The sequence below is a fragment of the Pinus tabuliformis genome, chromosome 3_2, assembly GCF_031772625.1.
Source record: "Pinus tabuliformis cultivar Carrire ecotype Pingquan chromosome 3_2, CPIR1, whole genome shotgun sequence".
NCBI lineage: Eukaryota > Viridiplantae > Streptophyta > Pinopsida > Pinales > Pinaceae > Pinus > Pinus tabuliformis.
The window spans coordinates 686,473,888-686,496,403 of record NC_142302.1 but is presented as its reverse complement, the minus strand read 5'-3'; the positions used below and the strand labels follow the sequence as shown (position 1 = coordinate 686,496,403).

The window sequence follows — 22,516 nt, the reverse complement described above, 5'->3', positions numbered from 1 at the left end:
GGAAAAAAGTCAAAATAAAAGGCTTTAAAAATGATTTTAAAGTTACAATTCTTTCCTTTGATTTGATAACTCATTACTCTTTTTTCATCACTTGATTTTTCAAAATGAATTCTTGTCAATAATGGATTATTGATAGATTTTTGCAGTTTCTTCATGTCCATTTGATGTTAATTTTGTTCAGGTCCCTTACTAATAAATGTTGATGCACGTCCCTTCTATATATAATATTGATCTTGTTCAAGTCCCTTCTATAGAATAACTTCTTGATATCAAAGAACTGCATGGTTTGTGGATTTATTATGAATCTTCCCCCCTTGTTGATCTTGACACTTGTCCTCAAGTCTTTTAAATTTTGGAGAATGATCCTGTAAAAATGAAAATGGAAAGATTTTGAAGACAGCAATAGCAAAACAATTTTGGAACTAAAGTCTCATGTGACACATTTCAACAAAATATGAAGTTCGATTTTCCAAATCATTTTTTTAATTCTGAGGGGACCTATGCTTACCTTCACTGGGAGTCGCTACGTAATTTAAGGGATTCTTTGTGTAATTCGTGGCTTACATTGGAGCCTGGAAAAATTTCTTCCTTCTTTAAAGCATTGTTAAATTCCTCTTTAACTCTCCATGTTACTCAGTTCTTCACTTATTTCTCGGTACTTCTCTTGTTTTCTACGCAGCACAGGGTCTTATGATGCTCATTTCACAATTTCCATAGCTCAATAATTTCTTTGATCAGAGCTTTTGCAAAAATTTTACAACTTATTCTCTACAGTTCAAAGTATTCCTTTACGGCTCAGAGTATTCCTCTACGGCTCAAAAGTATCTCTTCTCTACGTGAATTCTCTATGCTTATGAGTTGAATTGGCTATGGTGGCCATAGAGCATGCCTTTCAAAAAGAAAAAAAAACTTCACTGTTTTGAATTATCCCTTTAATTTCGATTTTCGATGTTGCCACAATTGTACTCCTTCAACATTTGTTTTATGAGGACTTTAGGCTATGATTTATATTTCATGCATTTTCAACCATTATGTGCATGTTACTTTGTTATGTTTTTATCATTGTAGTCTTTTGTCCTTTTTTCATCATATCCTCTCATGTATTTTATTTTAAAATGACAATAGTTTAGGTCATTTTAAATCAAATATCTTTACAATCATACTAATTTTTTGATTTTTATTTTGTACATACATAACCTAATCCTTCTTGGTTGTATACACAAATCAAAAGGAAGGGGATGTGGTCAACAAGATTTGTAAAACTATGTAAATCATATAGTTGAGGTGTGAATGTATGGTGGAATAATGGATGAATAAATATGTAAGGTAATGATATAATATATATGGCTAGGAATTTGCATATTCATGTTTTTAAACTAAGATATCAATCTAAGGAAAAAAGTCAAAATAAAGGGCTTTAAAAATTATTTTAAACTTACAATTCTTTCCTTTGATTTGATAACTCATTACTCTTTTTTCATCACTTGATTTTTCAAAATGAATTCTTGTCAATAATGGATTATCGATAGATTTTTGCAGTTTCTTCATGTCCATTTGATGTTAATTTTGTTCAGGTCCCTTACTAATAAATGTTGATGCACGTCCCTTCTATATATAATATTGATCTTGTTCAAGTCCCTTCTATAGAATGACTTCTTGATATCAAAGAACTACATGGTTTGTGGATTTATTATGAATCTTCCCCCCTTGTTGATCTTGACACTTGTCCTCAAGTCTTTTAAATTTTGGAGAATGATCCTGTAAAAATGAAAATGGAAAGAAAAACATGAAAGAGAATTCATATTGGCCAACATGTTCGTTTTCCAATATGAATTTGATTTTGTATTGTGCCAGTATCATGAATTTTCACAACCAAACTCTTTTATTATTTTTTAACTTTTTTTTTAATTTTTTCTGGAAGTATGGAAGGCATATTGCTATGCTTTTCTAGTACTTCTATATCATTGTCTTCTAAAACTATTTTCAAAAAGTCTTCTTTGTTTATAGGCTTATGATAAACTTTTAGTCTATGACCATTAACCAGAAAATAATTTGTTGCTTCATCAATTGTCATTATCTTTACTCCTCCATTGTCAAAGATTTATTCTATTTCATATGGCCCAAGCCAATGAGTAGTAAATTTTTCTTTGAAATATTTGAACTTAGAGTCAAAAAGTAGTGCCCATTCTCCTTTATGAAAGAAATATTTTTGTGAATTTTTCATGTCATTTAATTCTCTGTTGCTGAACTAGAGATGTATGTTCTATAGCTTGTTTTTTTATCTCGTCTAATTCATTGAGCTGCATTATTCTCTATTGTTGTGCTTTTGTTAGGTCTAGTCCCAATTCTGCTACAAGTTTATATGTAGGGATCTCAAATTCAATTGGAAAGAAGACTTCTTTTCCATAAATAAGCTAATAGGGACTAAATCCATAAGTATTTTTACATGTTATCCTATAATCCCATAGTTCTTCATTTAGCTTCTCTGACCAATATTTTCTATGCATGATCGCTATCTTTGCCATGATGTTCTCAAGTACCATTTTTGTTGATTCCTATGCTTGATTTTGTATTTCTCTGTTAGGTCTCGAACAATCTTGAAGGTGAATTGTGTCCCTTGATGTGTGACAATCTGCCTTGGAACTCCATATCTTACATATATTTCTTCATAAAGAAAACAAACTACGACAGTTTTTGTTGCTTTTCTCATTGCTTTAGCCTTAGCCCATTTTTTTACGTAGTTAGTAAATACTAGGATCTACTTCTTACCATTTGATGTTGGGTTGATAGGACCCACAAAGTCAAGAGCCCATTATTCAAATGGATCTATGAGTACTTGTAGTTTCAATGGACTCTCATATGAAACTAGAGGCCTACCTATTCATTGGCAGCTATCACATATTTTAGCATAAGTCTTTGAATTAGTGATGGCCAATAGTAGCCCTGATTTAAGATCTTGTATGTTGTCCTCTTCCCTACAAAATGACCACCAGATGGTTCATCATGACGTTCTTTTAGAATATCAATAATGTCATCTTCTCTTATACATTTCCTAATTAAAATTTCAGGTCCAGTACAAGAAATATCTCCATTAATCCAAGTGTATCTTGCACTGTCTCTAATTATTTTATTTTTTTACTTGCTAGTGAAATGAGATGGTAATATTTCATATGATATATAATAAGCTATATCTTCAAACCATGGGGTTTTACTTGTTATAGCAAATAGATGGTCATCAGGGAAGTTATCTGACACAAGTATAAGATCGTCAAAAGAATGAAGTCTTGATAGAAAAGCTGCTACTTGGTTATCTCTTCATGGTCGATCTAAAACAATGATAATAAATTCTTGCGTTAATAATAGCCATCTAGTAATTTTGGCATTGGTAATTATTTTGTTCATTAAATATTTAATGGTTGAATGATCTGTATGGGAAAATAATTGATAACTCGTTATATAATGTCTAAATTTATTGACTGCATGCATAACAATTATCATTTATTTTTCAATTACTTTGTAGTTTAATTCTACCGTAGTTAATTTTTTTCTTATGAAATAAATGGCATAGTTAAAGTAATTTTACGGTTGTCCTAGATATACTCCTATAGTTGTGTCTGATGTATCAGTAGATATATGGAATGGCAATGACCGATTTGGTTATCTCAGAATGGGTGCTACAAAGAATTTTTCTTTCAGTTTTTCAAAAGCATTTTCAAAGTTTGTAGTCCATTGAAACTCAAGGTCTTTTGCAAGTAGTTTGAACAAGGGTAAAGTTATGTTACTGAAGTTTTCAATGAATCTTCTATAGTAGCCTACATATCCCAAAAAAATTCTTACTTCTTTCTGTGTTTTTCGTGGCATTAAGTTTACAATGACTTGTATCTTTGTTGGGTCTACCTTAATTCCAGAAGAAGAAATGTGGTGTACCAAAACTATCCCTTCAGTTAGCATCATAAAACATTTTTCATTTCTGAGGGATAAGTTTGTCTGTATACATTTTTTTAAAACATTTTCAAGATTATTTAAACAATCATCAAATGCATTTCCATAAGCAGTAAAATCATCCATCTAGACTTCAAGACTTTCATGTATAAAATCTACAAAAATAGCTAAGACATCTCTTTAAGATGTAGCAAGTGCATTACATAGTCTAAAAGGTAAAACATTATAAGAATATGTTCCCCATGGACAAGTAAATATAGTTTTATCCTGATCTTCTAATGCTACCTTGATTTGATTGTATCCACTAAACCCATCAAAAAAGGAAAAGAACTTTTTCCCTGCTAATGAATCTAGTACTTGATCAATGAATGGTAGTGGGAAATGATATTTCAATGTTTTGTTTTTTCAGTTCCGTATAGTCTACATGTATTATCAATTTTTCATTTCTATTTGATACCACAACTAAAGGAGAAACCCGTTGACTATTAGAGATAGGGTAGATAAATCCTACTTGTAATAGTTTTTGCAATTCTTCTTTCACTATCTCTTTCATCATTGGATTCGTTCTTCTTTGTGGTTGTCTTATTCACTTTATTATTTCATCTGTGTAAATGAGGTGGATACATGTTTTTAGATGGATTCCTTGCATGTCTGTATAGTCCCAGGAAAAATCTTTTGAATACTTCTGTAATAATGCAATTATTTGTTGTTATTGTGATGATTATAGATTATTACCAATATCTAAATTCTTTCGAGGACTAAATTCAATGATTTTTCTTTCAGTATTGGTAATTGAGTTGACACGAAAAATGATTTCAAATGAATTTTGTAATGATTGAATAGTAAAATTTTCTTGAAACATTGATTTAAAAGATGATTTGCAGCTTCATACTATGTTATTCATAGTTGTTCAAAAATATCAAGTTCTAAGATAAAAAGGTCTATAAAATCCTCATTTTCTTCCTCTTCCCTAAAATTAAAGGCTTGATTAATGCTTAAAATAAGTTGATTATTTTCTTGTTCATCATCAAGCCATGATAGTAAAGAAGGAGATTGAGCATGAGGATAAAGAGTAATATGTTTCCTTTCATCTCCATGTGCTATGATCATGATTCCTGATATGCATCCAATGAATGCATCTGTTGTGGCTAACCATGGTTTGCAAAGAATTAAAGGATGGCCTCCTAGATTTGTTTTTGGTTGCAAGATCGAAAAGTCTACAAAGTATTCCCATGAATCCAAGGAAACAATGATGTCCTCAAGTATTCCTTCTGGTACAACTTTAGATCTATCTGCTAGTTTTAAAATTGTAGCAGTAGGTCAAATATTTGGCAATTTTAAATACTCTGTAGTTTCTGTTGTTATGACATTTATAGCAGCTCCTATATCCATTCAAGTTTTAGGAACTGAAAAATTATTGATTGAAATGTTAACCATAGGTATTCCAGGATCAATATATTTTTGAATTTTTGTTTTTGTAGACATGAGAGTAGCTAATTTCCCAATGACTTGTATTGTGGGTGGATCTCTTTCCTTTTTGTGATTTCACTTAATACATAATTCCTTTATTGTTTTTGTATAAATTGGAATTTCTTTAATGGTTTGAAAAAAGGAATTTGACATAAGTATTATTTAATTGATCTATAATATAAAATCCAGGATGAGAAATTCAAGGTTTATGATCCACTAACCTTTCTGGTAAAGCTGGTGTTTGAGTCATAATAGTTTCACTTTTCTGGATTTGATCCCTTCGAATAGATTTTTTAGATTGTTCTCCTTCTTCAATTTGTTCTTTTATGATTGGTGGAGAATCTTTTTGTATTAATTTTTCAAACCTCAAGTGGATGTCTTGAATAGGAGAAATAGAATATGTAGGAAATAATGTTGCTTCCTCCATATCATATGACGACATTTTCACTTAATTATGGGGATTTGCTACTAGCTGAGACGGTAATGGAGTTGGTCTGGGTGGTGGTTGATCAGAAGGAAGTTGAATTTGTTGAGGTTGAGTTAGTGCAGGCATTGATTGCTGTGTAAACGAATTTGATTGAGTGGATTTCTGGCATTGTTGATATGTGAATGATTGTTGAGGATATGGTTGTTGATATTGATTAATAAGATTGATATTGTTGAGGGTAAAATTGTTGAGGAGGTTGGGATCCATAAGCATATCGTCGCCAACTTTGTGAAGGTTGGTTTTGGTTTTGCTGAGGAAGCCAAACCAGCCATGGTATAGGAGTATTCCATGAATTTTTATATTGAAAATTTTGGGGAATTTATTGATGAAATTGTTGAGATGTAATTGTAAAATGTGGTTTCCAAGCTCTTCTTGGTGCCATATAATAAAATCCTTGAGTTTCTTCTAATTGACTTGCTTACAACTCTTTTAACGTTGGACAATCGTCTATAACATGACTTTTTGTACATAGTCCACAAACATGTATATTATCCAAAGGACATTCTCGTAAAAGATGCTTCTTACTACACTTAGGACAAAAGATTGACATTGTTTGTTCTTTTTCTCGTTGTTTATTCTTTGCTTTTAATACATCAACTTGTGTTCCTAAAGTACTCAAAAGATCTATTTTAAAGTCTTCTAATAAACTACCTATTTCTTCTCTTGTCACTCCTCTTGCTGATTTAGAAGCTTTGGAAGTTATATCTATTTTTCATGTTTTGGTTCTACCTTTGGAGTACTTTTGATATAATTCAACAATATCATCAAATGGTAGGTATGAAATGTTTTATTTACCCATCACATTGATAATGTCAAGATATTTGTCTCGTATTCCTTTGAGCAAAAATGTTCTAATGGTATCAAGATTTAGAGAATGTTGTTTGGATTTTCGCAGGTTGTAAAGAAATCGTTCTAAATATTCTTCCAAATTCTCATCTTATTTTTGAGACATTCTAAAAATATCTTCTTCTGAATCTCTAGGCCTACAATAGGCTTGATATTTCTTAAGAGTAGCAGAAAAAGGTGAAGATTATGTGTATCATCAGTGTAACCATAAGTTCTAGATAAGATATAAAATTCAAACATGAATGGATCAGGACCTTTAGAAGACATTCCATAAAAATTTGGTAAAAATGGTGGAATATTTTTCATTTTTATTTCTTCTCTAAGAATTTCTCTAGTACCTAGAATTAGTAATCTAAAATTAGCTCCATTATCATTTTCTTCACCTTGTCTTCTCTTATGATCATATTCTCTTTTGACATCTTCTTCTCTTTCCTTTCTGCTTCTCTTCTCGCTTCTTCTTATCTTCTTCTTTGCCATTCTTTTTTTTCTTTTCATATTGTAATTTTTGTTCTAGAGTCAAGATCATATATCCTTTCCATTCTTCTACCATATCTTTTTCATTAGTTTCAAATGTTTAAGTAACAACTTAAGATTCAACTTGTTTTATTTGTTCAAAGATAGGCTAATCTATTTGTTCAAGAATAGGATGATCAATTGGTTTTCTTGTCTCTCTTTCTCTTCCTATGGAAGGTATTTGTTTTTGTTTTTGTCTTATTTTCACTTCATAAGCTTACAAAGTTTGTCTTTCAACAAGAGTTAACCTTTGTCCTAAAAGTTGTATTTCCTCTAATTGTTCCAAAGTTGGTATTCCAGCAATTGTTGTACTTAATTCTAATGGAGGTAGGCATGCTTCTACCAATGGTTTAGTTGTTGGGGGCTCTTATTTTATGTATCTACCCTTTTCATCTCTATATCTAGACATAAATAACCATAATGAAAAATCTTATTTATTTTTTATGTTTTTATTATTATTAATTTTTTTTAATGATCTTCCTAATTAGTTATATCCAAAATATGTTTCCCCGGCAATGGCGCCGAAAATGTCATCTTAATTTATTTTGTAAATTGATGCATGTATTTTACTATCAATCTAGGTTTGTGATCTTAGAAGCAAACCACAATTTATGGATTTTTGGATAAGAAATAATATACAAAGTAGTTATGAGAACGAGAATGCATATTATAAATATAAATCACTCTAGACAACTAAGCGAAAATATTTGAGTCTATTCCATAAAAGCATACATGATTGGTCAATGACATTAGACTATTTGAGAAAACAAAGAAGAGGCTCTTTTCTAAGAGACTTGGTTGTCTTTCCTCAATATTTCTATAATGACATTTCCAATATCTAAGTAAACATAAAATAATGTAATGAAAGCATAAGAATTTAATCTAGGAAAACTTTGAAAGAAGTGAATCTTGTTCAATTTTTGTCCTAGCTCATGGAAAATAGGCTCTTTTCTAAAAGATCCGGTTGTCCTTCCACATTCAAGCTAATTACTAAAAGGAAGCAATCTTCACTTAGCACATGGCCATCAAATGAATTCACATTAAAGATATTTAAAAATATTTAGAGCAAATGAATATAATAAACATGAAGAATTAAACTAACATATGCACAAATATGAACATCATACAACAAAGTGTAATTAGCTTGGTATGGGGGTCCTCCAACCTTGCTGGTACACTATTAAAATGCTCAGATACAACAACACATTCACTCCAACAAATGCAAAGAAATCATGAAACAAAAGCTTTGTCTTCAATTATCTCAAAATAATAATCTTCAAGTTTTTCTACATGTTCTAACTATGAATGCCTCTCTTTGAATATGAAAAATAATAACCATATAAGCTAAAAAGTCTAAAAAAACCATCATTAATGTTATCCCACTTCATGACGTCAAATTCATCCATTAGTTACAAGAAATCTGCAAGAATTCCAAAAAAATCCTAAAATTTCCCCTTTTTAATAAGGATTTATTAGTGACAAGTCAAGTTTGTCCAGCGTTGAACGGACATGTATTTATTTAGTTTGACCAAACCAATATATGTTCACTCATCTGTGGTTCCTAATATTTCCAAATATGCATTCAGCTCGCGTCGAGGTGTCCTGCACATATCACTTCAATGGAGCTATTACGGGAATTTTTAATGCAATCTAAAATTAATTTTAAAACCCAATTTTTACAAAATTTTCTAAAAATTGAAAAGCTTAATCTAATTACCTAAATATAAAAAATAAAGGTAAAATGAAGCATATGTAAGTGGGATAGCGTGGAACATGATTACATAAGTGGGCTTGTGATAAACAAAAATGACCAAAATTGAGGGTCAATAAAGTATTGTGTAACCTTTTTGTCTACAGGAAAAGGGATTTTTACTATGGCTTTGACCCTTTCCTCATGAGCTTTGATTCTAATTTTTGCAATTGTGTGCCCTAATAGAGTGCGTTATTGCACACCAAAGATGCTCTTTTTGGGATGGAGATAAATACCATACTTGCGACATCACTCACAAACATTTCTTTAGATAATGCACATGATATGATCTTTTCTTTGAGAATACAGTCATGTCACCTAAATATACCACCACACTCTGTCCAATCAGGCTATGCAAGGTGATGTCCATAGCCCTTTGAAAAGTAGTGTTGATGGTGATAAGTATGAATGCATTACTCTTATAGGGAAAAGTTCCCCACCTTGTTTTGAAGGTAGTTTCAAATAGTCTGTTTCTTCCACTATCACTTTATAATATCTGAAGAAACCATCTATCATTGAGAACATCTCTCACATATTGTCAAACCTCAAAATTTTTATATCTAATGCATTTTTTTACCCATATGATTCTTGGTTATTCCCTTGTTTTACGAGCTTATGAACTTCTATCTTATAATTCTATATTGTTTTGATGCAATAGGGAATATTTGTGCTTGATTTGTACTTTATCTAAAAAATAACGTCTTTATATGCATTTATTAGGACTAATGTTCATTAAAATGATGTTAATGTAGATTGTCATGTTCTCGCACTACATAGAGATCCTGCACTAAGGTTAGAATATATGTGTAGGACTTTAGAAAATAAGCTTGCCACATAGGCAAATGCTAGCTAGTAGTACAAGCACACATTTGGGACTATTTTGGAACCTTTATGACAATCAAAGGTGCACTTATCCTTCACTGACATGCTCTTGCAATACTTTTGGGATTGACATATTAAAACACTTCCGGGATGAAACTAATGATGACTCTCGGTATTGCAATAAGAATGTTGCAACTCCCAAGGCTACAGACTTTAATTATAAACCTGGGGTTCATACAAAATTAAGAGGTATCAGCACTATATGTGCATCATAAAATGTGTCCTTTTTCTTTCATGAGAGAAAAGAAATGTTGCCTATTTGCAGGAATGAAAGACTAAATTTAAAAGTGCTTGTAAAGTAACATGAAATCCTCTACCTACTTATTAACACACTTTTCTTGAAAAACAACCCTATTTTAACCCTATTTGTCACATGTGATGTTTTAATTAATCTAAGCATGAAATTTGATCTAAAGAGTACTGACTGATGTGTGCATGTGTAAATATAAAAGGCCTGTTTTTTTTCATCGTTTTACTTTATAAATGCAAATGCTAATCTTTCCTTGATCTTTGGCAGGGGAGACAAGTGTGGAGGAAGAGGGGTACAATGATTTTGATGGCTTGGAGGTCAAGTAGAGGCCCAATCCCAACTTCAATGATGATTTTTCTCAATTTAGGCTCAAAGAAAACTGCTACAGGATTTCCTATAAAATGTACTAGTTCTCGTACAAGATCCCCTAGTTCTCCTACAGGATCCCTTGTTTTACTACAAGACGTTACAAATTTAATATACGAAATTATAATTCATCGAATGACCAAGAAATCAAATCCAATTGGATAGGACAATGTTTTTTACTAGAATGTCTTAGGTCTCCATTCCAAATGGAATCACTCAAAAATATCTCTGTTAACCCATGCTAAAAAATAGCAGAAAATTACTAGTCTAAAATCTAGAAATTCGAGAACTAGTAAGCTAGTAAATCCATCAAATGCCTAACCTAATCAAGTGAACCTTCAATGCGGTAATTTTTTTTATTGAATAGAATGTTTTTTTAATCTAATTCAAGTGGAACGAACTCAATTGAAGCTATTAGCATGCTCTAAAAAATAGCAGAAATTTATTGTTCTTTGCCGCAAAGAAGTTCCAAAAATATAGATTTGGGAATAAGAAAGTTAACCCAGGTAGCTCAATGATTACTATGACCTTCCAAAGCTTTTAAAATGATGAAATGATACATTTGATACTGCAAAACAACTTACATCAACCATTTAACCCAATCTTACAACAAGAAATCGTTAATACTAAATGCAGAAGTAGAAAGAAATAAAAACAAGAGATGCATATGAATAAGAAGTGAAAATAAGGAAAAAAAAATGATACAAAAGGGCTCTGCGGCTCTTGGGATGGCCAAGCAAAAGGAAAATCGGAGACCTATGGTGGAGGAGAACAAGATTTAGAAGTTGAACATGACACGAATGTTCATTATTTTCAGCAATACAATTACATCCCTGCAAGAAAATACAATGGAACTACAGAAATATGAGTTCTCTTGACAACAACACTAATGAAAATCTCGCCCTAAAGGAAAATTAGACTTGGTACTTATAAAAAATGATTAGGAATCATTCCCCATGAATGGAGGAATTTTTCCCCACCAAAATCCCTTCATCAGTGGATATGGTTCCCAATACTAGGAATCTACATTAAATAGGCAGGGAACACATTCCTAGATTTTCTCAATCATTGGAGTTCCACAATCTGTGCCATAATTCCATAATATTTTTTTGATTTATTATTTAATAGTGATCCTCCTGTAGTAGGGAGAAAGTCCCTAAATTATCTCCTCCAAATCTTCATAATTTGCCCAATATTCTCATAATATTCCACAAAAATAAATAATATTTTTCACAAATATGCAATTATTCATTAATCTTCCTAACGAATATATTAAAGTTAAAAATACATTATCTAATTGATCTAGGTCTGGATGTGATGAAGGACCCTTCCAAGACCTTTTATTTTCGTGATGTGTTAAATTGCATTTAAAAAAAAAAAACATAAATGAATACATGTGCATGCTGTAAAGAAGAGGAACTTGTCAATCATCAACAACATAAAAACATAAGCCATTGATAACGGAGTTCATCTAGGAGGGACTACATCTCTGGGCCCTGGTGTCAAGATAGTGTAGGCCATTGCATTAATTATTGTCAGTAATGATGGTGTGCATAAGAGCTGATGTCGCTATCATACAAGGAAAATGCCCTCATGTAGGAGTGGCGCCAAGAAATGTTCCACTACAGGAACTTTCAGTCAACAAGACTCCTATCAATATGACGCAAAACTCATACATGATGAGCATCCTGCCAACATGGCATAAAAGGGATCTCAATGTAAACATGCATGACAACAACATGAGTATCCCATCAACATACAACAAAGGGATCTCAAAACATAACATGATGAATCATGACAAGAAGTACATCACGTTGACCATCCCACGTCACATCAAGCAAGAATCATGAAAACAACTAATAAACATGATACCTCATCAACAGCAAACAAGGATATGTGCACCAAAATGCATAGCAAAGGAAGTACATGAACACATTGCATATACCTCGCAACCAAGGGCCATATGAAGAAGCGGATTTCAAACTGTTGAAGCTATTCGTGCAATCGATCTCACGGCATCAATCACATGGAAATAGTTGGTCGCACATAAATGCTGACACCTGCATTCCACTTAGAAAAGTGGCTGAAAAATAAAATGAACAAATGAATAATCTGAACACACCATCAAATTTGTGGCATCGAATAGTACAAAATCGACTCTCAAATTTCTGAATTTTGAGAAATTAAGAATCTGGGGCTCAAGGAATCTTGTAGATTCCTCAAAGATTCTGCTCCATGGGTGCACTAGAAATATGCAACTCGAAAGGTGAATTTGAACTTGCTATTATGATCCCTACGGAAAACCATGGAAAGTGACTATAAACTTGACTATATTCCGACATGGAGAAAAATTACCTCCTCGAGAAAATTTCAAGGATCATTGTTTTGCTCCCTGTTTTTGCAGTGGTCATGGTTTCATCTGCATACTGAAAAATGGCCAAAAAATGTAGAACTCTAATAGAGAAACAGGCAGTGCCAATGTGTTCGTGGCATAGAGAAGTGTTGAAACCATATAAAATTCATCAAAATCTAATAAAGTGAAAATTTGACCCCTCTTACAAAATGCTGCCTCGAACTGCGTGAACTACCTCCTTTGACTCGAAATGCGTGCCCACTCTTGGTTCCTCCATTTGCTCAGGCACACTGATAAACAACATTAAAATATAATTTCACGGGCCGATTTCTCAATAAGGTGTTTTGGTCTAATGGTTGAGATCTTGTTTAGTAGGGAGGAGGTTGGGTGCTAAAACCCCGCCTCCTACCTTTTTTACACAAACTAAATGATTTTTTTTAAGTTTGGGTTTCAGTTGGGTCGGGCTCACCCACCGGACCCACCTCCCACTGGTCACACTTAATATTTTTGTCATAGGTTGTTATATGTGTGAGGTGGAGCGTGGTTGGGTTCGTGCCCCAAGGGTAGACCCATCATGAATATTAATGTTTTATTGCAGTTTCAGGTGGAGAGTTCCGTAGGAGGAGCTGAGGGTCGTGGCCAGCCCCTCCACCAATATTTTAAAACAAAGTGCACATTTTTGGAAATTTGGTTTTGGACCAAAGGATTCATTTTAACGAGGAAATAATTTTGCCCTGAATTTGGCTGGAGTTGGCCAGATTCCTTCCACTGAAAAAGTGCAAATTGTTTCCTCATTAAACCTACCCAATCTTCAAAAGTCAACCTAACTTTGACTGCCTCTATCTCCTTCATCCAAACTCGGATCGACGAACAATTTGCACCTCCACGATCGAGACAACGAGATCTACACTTTAGTCCTAGTTCAAGCATAGTTAAAACAATTTTATATTTCAGCTTTCCCGAGTCCTCTTTGTCCTGTGTGTGTCTCTGGAGCCACTTACATCAATCCTCCCCACTGAGGAGCTTTTGGTCCTCCAAAAGCATGAAAAACAATCTGCAACTTTTTTTGTACCTTGTCGACATCACTAGCGTCCTCAAAGGCCTCACTCCCATTTCCTCACCTTTGTTCTTTGGAGCCTTAAGCGATAAGCTGACACCCGCTACTTCTGCAACTTGTAGTACATTGTTTTGCAAATTACATACTTGACTTTCATGACCGACTAATGACCCAAGCGTCCCACACTTTCCACAAGTTTATAACACATACTCGGTTGTCAACTTTACAATAAGATGGACACAATACCCCTGCTACGAAAACAACGCCAACATAGCATTGTTGCTTCAACAAGTGATGGAAAACTCATCATCACTGGAACACATGATTTACAAAATAAGGCCAACACTATTGTTTTAACAAGTGATGAAAACATGACCTCACATTCATTGTTTATCATTCAACTCAAAATAAGACTATACATCATTATTGCTTAACAAGTGATGGAAAACACATCATCACTTTTACATTTTAAAATGCAACAAATTATTTACAAAAGTACGACCATGAAACACTAACATGTCTAGGAACCAATTTTCACTTATCAAGGTGAATGGATCGCCTTCTTGTGGCACATTCGATGGTCGAACAACTGCTTCACCTGATTTATGCATCGACACTTTGTCTTTATGGGGTTGTTTTGGATGGAGCCTCCAACAAGTGGCTCTTTGATGGCCACTTCTGTCTCAATGATTGCAATAGGTTTTCTTCCTCCAGATCTGCTTAACATGTTTCTTTGCCTGATGTTGAGGGGGTCTTTCACGCCTCATCCTTTTTTGTACAACCATTATTCTCCAACACTTAGAAAATGTATGGCTATGTAATCCACAAAAGGTACATGTTTTTCGATGCCATATTTTACGTTCATCATTAATGACATGATTATAATTGAAATGAACATTCGAACATCGAGAGTGGTTATACCTTTCCTTGTTGTCATTGCTGTAAGTATGGCAATGAGAGCTTGTCTCAGCTCTTTCCCTGCAAATGGCACTTCAATGGGATGATGGGGATGTGTTCCCATCATTCTCTTTCCTCGACGATTTCGACGTTGTCTCGGAAGAATTTGACACCTTCGAGCATTCTCCTTCTGTGTATCTCAAGCTTGCAAATTGAGGTCTCTGCACAACCTCCAATGGTTGAGTTATGTCTTGGTTATTAACACCAAGTTCTTCTTCCTTCTCATGCTTCGTCCTGGTAAGGAGCCTCATGTTTGTCCCTGTAATTGGGAGATCTACCTCTCCAACAGAAATCATACTATTTGATGACGAAACCAAAAGGAAATCAACATCTTTTACCTCCTCTACCGATTTAGGAAGAACTGAGAAGGGCTACTCATCATCTATTGTTGGTGGTTCGCTAGCTGTCCTGTCGCATTCCCCGACTTCATTTCTGACATAACCAAGTCCTGCTTGTTGAGGTAATTCTTCTACTTTGATGGGATTGACAATTCCTTGGCCATTAACGCCTAAGCTCTTTCCTTCATACCCCATTTTCTTCAACAGTTTGGAGCCAATTCCTATAGTATGATTTTGAAAATAGCGAAATCATCATCAGGAAACATACATGAATTCAGAGAATTACATTTCACCTCACATGGGTCATGCTGCAACTTTTCCAAGGCCTCGTCCTTTGCTTGCAGTTGTCATAGCAAGCACTTTTTTCCTCTTTCTCTTCATGTAGAAGCATCTTCAATTCAACGTTTTATGTTTGAAGATTAGGATTGTTTTGCTTCAGTTCTTCCATGGCCTCTTCCATGGCTTGCAACTAAAGCTGCAATCTCTACTTTTCCTCTATCTATTTCTGTAGAGTTTCATACATGATTCCACTCCTTTGGAAATTTTGAGCATGGTATCGTACATCACTTTTTCATCCTTTGTCGATGCTCGTTCCATTGTTCACGCTGCAATTCACATCCATGCAATGACCTCTCTGATACCACTTGTTCCAGGTCCGAGTGTGACGAAGGACCCTTCCAAAGCCTTTTACTTTTGTGATGTGTTAAATTACATTTAAAAAAAAACATAAATGAATACATGTGCATGTTGTAAGGAAGAGGAACATGTCAATCATCAGCAACATAAAAACATAATCAATTGATAATAAAGTTCGTCTAGGAGGGACTATGTCTCTGGGCCCCCATGTCAAGATGGTGTAGGCCACTGCATTAAGTGTTGTCAGTAATGATGATGTACATAAGAGGTGATGTCACTATCATACAAAGAAAATTCCCTCACGCAGGAGTGGCACCAAGAGATGTTCCACTACAGGAACTCTTAGTCAACAAGACTCCTATCAGTATGACACAAAACTCATGCATGATGAGCATTCCGTCAACATGGCATAAAGGAATCTCAGTGTAAACATGCATGAAGACAACATGAGTATCTCATCAACATACAACAAAGGGATCTCAAAACATAACATGATGAATTATGACAACAAGTACATCACATAGACTATTCCACGTCACATCAAGCAGGAATTTTGAAAACAAGTAATAAACAAGATCCCTCATCAACATCAAATGGGGATTTGTGCAACACAATGCATATCAAATGAAGTACATGAACACACTGCATATACCTCACAACCAAGGGCCATCTGAAGAAGTGGATGTCAAACTACTTAAGTTGTTCATGCCATCAATCTCACAACATCAATTACATGGAAATGGTTGCTCGCACATGAATGTTGACACCTACATTCCACTTCGAAAAGTGGTTGGAAATTAAAATGAGAAAATGAAAAATTTGAACGCACCATCAGATTGTGGCATCGAATAGTGCAAAATCGACTATTAAATTTCGGAATTCTGAGAAATTGAGAATCTGGGGCTCAACGAATCTTTTAGATTCCCCCTAGATTCCCCAAAGATTCTGCTCCATGAGTGGACTAGAAATATGCAACTTGAAAGGCGAATCTGACCTCACCATTGGGATCCCTACAGAAAACCATGAAAAATTACTATAAACTTGACTATATTCCGACATGCCAAAAAATCACCTCCTTGGGAAAATTTCAAGGATCATGGTTCTGCTCCCTGTTTTTGCAGCAGTCATGGTTCCACCTGCATACTGAAAAATGGTCAAAAAATGTAGAACTCTGATGGAGAAACAGACAACACCAATCTATTCATGGCGTTGAGAAGTGCTGAAACCATATAAAATTTGTCAAAACCTGATAAAGTGAAAATTCGGCCCCTTCGAAAAAATGTTGCCTCGAACTGCATGCACTGCATCCTCTACCTCGAAATGCATGCCCACTCTTAGTTCCCCCATATTCCTGGGTGCACTGACAAACTGTGTTTAAATATAATTTCGCAGGTAGATTTCTCAATAAGGTGGTTTAGTCTAATGGTTGAGATTCGATTTAGTAAGGAGGAAGTCGGGTGGTCAAACCCTGCCTCCTCCCTTTTTTACACAATTTGACATGAATCTTCATTATTTTCATCAATACAGTTGCATGCCTGTAAGAAAATACAATCGAACTGCAAAAATAGGAGTTCTCTTCACAACAACACTAATTAAAATCTCCCCCTAAAGGTAAGTTTGACTTGGTACTTATACAAAATGATTAGGAATCATTCCCCATGAATTGATGAAGCTTTCCCCACCAAAATCCCTTCATCAGTGGATATGGTTCCCAATACTAGGAATCTGCATTAAATAGGCAGGGAACACATTCCTAGATTTTCTCAATCATTGGAGTTCCACAATCTATGCCATAATTCCATAATATTTTGTTGATTTATTATTTAATAGTGATCCTCGTGTTGTAGGGAGAAAGTCCCTAAATTATCTCCTCCAAATCTTCATAATTTGCTCAATATTCTCATAATATTCCACAAAAATAAATAATATTTTTCACAAATATGCAATTATTGATAAATCTTCCCAACGAATATATTAAAGTTAAAAATACATTATCTAATGCAAAAATATAGGTTTAATGTGCTGAAGGATGGTCATAGGCCTTAATTTATGTTTAATTTAGAGGCGAGGGCCTTAATTTATGTCTAATTTAGAGGCCCATCATACCCCCCTGCTGAAAGTATTTCTCATCTTCTGAGAAACTTGATGACCTCATTGTACCTCATTCATGGTCTTGGTGGCCTCTCTCTTGTGCATTAAAAATCTTGGCTGTATGTTCTACAATGATAAGCCCAAAAGCATATTTGTGCAAAGAAAAATACTTTTTTTCTTGAGACCATTAGTTTGCCTTCTTCCTCTTATTCAAGATGGTTCTCGAATATTTTTTAGTTTGGCAAGGTCTTCCACATCCTTATCAACCTTCTCCTACCTTGTTCCACCATTTGGAAACCTCTGAAACCTTCAAAATGTATCTAGATTATAACTAGGACATCTTGTAGTAATTTCTGTCAAAACTATAGGAAACCTACAGGAAACCCTGTTAAAACTACATGAAACCTTTTTTGAGCATAAATGATAATCTGAGCCTAGGACACACTCTCAACTTGACTCCCATGTCTTTCTCTCATTTCTATAACATCTTTTAGGCCTTTGACAAAAGCTAGAAAGAGATTAGAGACCTCTTGGAAAGTATCTTTTCATTACTGCAATTTGAGTTCTATTTTGATGGTGGATGCCTCATTTCCTTTTGTTACCTTTTTATTCTCTCTTTTGGCTTAAATGGTTGCCAAATGGCCTTGGAGTTGTTTTTTTTCATTAGGTCTCTCTTAGGCATTGTCTTTTTTGGTTTTAGCACCATTTGTTCCTTTCTTCTTTCTTGTAGCAACATTTTGTCTTCCTGTAGCAAACATTCCTTCTCTTTCAGAGTCTTTTAGCTATATGGTAGTGATGAGAAATGATGTAGAAGGTTTGGAGGATGATGCTAGAGCTTGAAGGGAGTAGTGTAGGTTTCTGAAAATAGACAAGATGATCTGTTTGTTTTTTTCAAGAAATCATTAGGGTGAGACAGAGTGTAGGGTTTGCTCTTGAAATTATGAAATGGGATGGATGAATTATGGATAGATAGTGAATATGAAGTCGATGGAGGGCTTGGAGTGTTGTGGTGACTTAGCCTTTGCAAAAATTTCTTCTTTTAACTGCTATCCTCATTCCTTGAAATCATCACCCTTTATAATTTGACCTTTCAACATTGCATGAGTGGAGCGAGCTGCAATTAACTAGTTGAAGGTTGTTGAGATTGCTGACCCATCCTTAGCTTGTAAAACCTCATCTCCTATGCATTGACAACAAAATTATAACTATAATATTGTCAAGAGAAAAGATCAAGAATATTTCATACCTGTACCTACTTGATGGTTGTTGGAGAGACATGCATGCTACTGGTGAGTTGATGTTTTTGTGCTTTTCATGACTCAAGTACATGTTCTTGACTACCTTTTTCTTTTTTGTTGATATTATTTTGCTGATGGGTTGTCTTGTTGATGTGCAGGTGATGGCTTCCTTTGTTGCTGCTAAGCTCTGGAGGAGTTTCATTTTTCTTATAATTATGCTTCTCATCTTTCAATCATGGTGCTAAAGGTTAGGCCTAGATCCAATTATTACTTCCAAATAGGTTGATGTAGCTTCCCTTTTCTTTTTTGAATGTTTATGTCCTCTCTGTGTTGGAGGGTAAATAGGTATTGGAGTGACTGAAATGTGTGTCCATAGAGTGACATGACCATGGTGCGTGTTGGATATGATGTGGTGAATTCAATGTTCTTTTTTCCTATCCAAAAACATGTCTGCATCATAATTTTTTCATCGGACTACCTTTCCTGTAGATTTTTAGAACTTCCTGTATTACTATAGAAAACTCTTGTTGTAATCCAGGACAGCCTGTTGTAGCAAAATTGTTTTGTCCATATCTGGCAAACAGTAGAATGTATTGACCTGAAACTTTTTGAGCATGTTTCCATCATTATTATGCACCTCCCCATAAAACAAAATTTGTCAATGGATGCACGGATCACAAGAAAAATTAAAAATGGATGATGGTGATGGAGGTCGATTTCATGGAAACCGTGCACTGGAATTTGTTGAAATTGTTTGGGGATGTTACCATCATCCATATGCATCTACTCATGAAACAAATTTTTAAATGGATGCATGGTTTTCAAGTTATTGCAAAAATAAATTTATGCGCTATGTATTTTTGTTTCTTGTAGTAAAACAGAGCCTTCATGTAGTTTTTTTAGGACAACATTCAAACTAAATGGGAAAATTTTCATAATGACAGGTGGATGGTGGAAATATATGAGGGTGGTGGACTGGAATGGCCTTGGCATTGTTGAAGCATTTGAGCAAAGGAGGACAAAGTCAAAATTTGAATTCTTTTGACTAGGTTTGACCTACTTTTTCTTTCTTTAGTGGCAACTTGTTTTTGTTCCTTGTAGATGTCGGAGAGCACCTACATTCATCAAAGAGACACATGGAGCAAGGATTTTTTTAGTTGTTTTCCTTTCTTTTTTTGTCTAGGAATACTAGACCCCTCAATGAGGATTTCAACTAGTAGGTCTGCTTAGGCACCTCAAAGGGGGTTTTCGCCTAGGATCTTTTCTTTTTCCTCTTCTTTTCTTTTTTTCCCAACCCATTGACCACCTTATCGAGGTTTTCAATGAATGAGCCAATTTGAGGCACTGAAAGGAGGTTTTCACCTGAGATTTTTTTTTTTTCTCTTTTTTTTTTTCTACCCTATGATACTTGAAAAAAAAATCACTTTCAAGTATAAGAATACTTCCAATGGAGTCATGTGCACATCAGGATGGAAGACAAAATGATGTGGAGGCTTGAAATATATGCTTTGACATGTACCTAGATTTGAGTGATCAAATGCTTTGACTTTGATGATATCAAGTGCAATTGGAGAAGAGAGTGTTGCTGCAACTTAGTGACTATCTGGAACCAAATCTCAATATAACTTTTATGGCCTTGGTTTTCCTGCTTATCTGGATCATTCTTCATGTTTTCTTATACCATGACCTTCAAATCTTCCTCTTTTTTCTAATTTTTCTCTTGAATACATGGAGGATTTGATGGTAACCATGAGGGAGCTCTCTCGAACTCTGATTTTGATGTCTTCTCTTCATCAAGTGCAGCGCATGATTATATGGTCTTCTCATTTGAATCCTCTTCTTTTGGATATATTCCTTCAATGATATCAAGATAATCTATTTTTTTCAATAGTCTTCTTGAGCTATGGTGAATACCATTGATCTCAAGAGGAGATGTTTGGAAGTGTTGTACCTCAGCATTGTAAGTGGGATGATCTACTTCAATGTGCGGGTTTGGAAATGACAGTATAGGTAGTTGAGTGGGAGTGGATATTTTAGATGGATCTGGTTTGGGTTATGGTTGTGGTGGACGTGAATGGTAGGGATATCATGGAGTTGGGTATGGATGATATTGAGGAAAATATTAAGGATATTGTGGATGGCCCCCATAAGTTCCTTGTCAATCTTGTTTCCAAAATTAGTTTTGGGGTTGAGATGGCCAATGTTTCCAAGGAAAGTGTGTGATCCAATTACTTTGAGATCGTTGTGCATAAGCTTGAAATTGTGAATTAGGTTCTTCCACCATATTAGGTTTAATAAGATGCCATGGTCCTCTTGGAGCTATATAACATAGTTGCATTGGAAATTGACTTGCTCCATTGTCCTCTTGGTAAACTTCGTTTAACCTTGGTAATGATGGACAATGTTGAACATCATGTGATTCTGCATGGACAACACAAATATCAACATCTTCTGTTTCTTCATCTTCCATTCTTAACATTTCTACTTGTTTGGTTAGATTACTAATAATTTCTGTTTTAAAATAATCAAACAAATTTCCATGTTTAGCTTGAGTTACCGATCTTGACGTTGATTTACCTACTCTTGTCTTTCCTCTTGATATGTGTTTGCATGTTTCACAAATTTCTTCAAATGATCATTAGTATACATCACCTCTACTCATGAGATCAAGGAGATTAATCCATTCATCCCTAATTGTTCCGAGTAAGAGGATTTTTAGTGTGTCAAATCCTAAATGATGTAGCTTTTCCCTCTTAACATTATACATGAACCTCTCTATTAGATCCTAGAAGCTCTCATCTTCTCTTTGATTCATTCTAAATATTTCTTCTTTAAGATCATGATCTTTATATTTTTATGGAAATATATTTTTCATGTCATTCCATGATCTTATTGAATTCGCTCCTAAACTTATGAACCATTTAAGAGCTCTATCCTTCAATGTTACCGGAAACAATCTCAATTTTTGCGGTTTTAATAAGTAACCATAAGATCTACAAAAAATTTCAAATTCAAAGAGAAAGGTTTACGGATCCTCTGGCCTTAGACCATGAAATTTTGGATGAAAAGATGGAGGGATGTTCATCATGTGCACACTACCATCAATATCTTGAATGGGAAATCCAAGAGGATCTTCCTCATTATCATCATCTCCATCTATTTGCTCTACATTCTTTGCCATCTCTTCTTCTTCTACCTGCAAATATGAATGGTGACGTGGCTCTTACTGCACCACATGATCAAATGAGGGGGTGGGTTGGTGTTGGAGAAATATATTTTTTGTCTTTATCATTGAATAAAAACACTAATGCAATGCACTTTTCTATTTTTCAAATAAAAT

The 22,516-nt window shown here is 34.4% G+C and overlaps 1 protein-coding gene and 1 long non-coding RNA gene across 2 annotated transcripts in view; both read right to left on the bottom strand.

Annotated features, from left to right (window-relative positions):
• Positions 1-22,516, bottom strand: part of LOC149182501 (agamous-like MADS-box protein AP1) — a 292,710-nt gene that overhangs the window by 130,095 nt on the left and 140,099 nt on the right. The window lies entirely within an intron of this gene.
• The window catches only part of LOC149182502 (uncharacterized), a 42,133-nt gene continuing 28,108 nt past the window's right edge, over positions 8,492-22,516 (bottom strand). The window contains exon 3 of the long non-coding RNA XR_016257140.1: positions 8,492-8,860. This is a non-coding gene — a long non-coding RNA (uncharacterized LOC149182502). The remainder of the gene's footprint in view (positions 8,861-22,516) is intronic.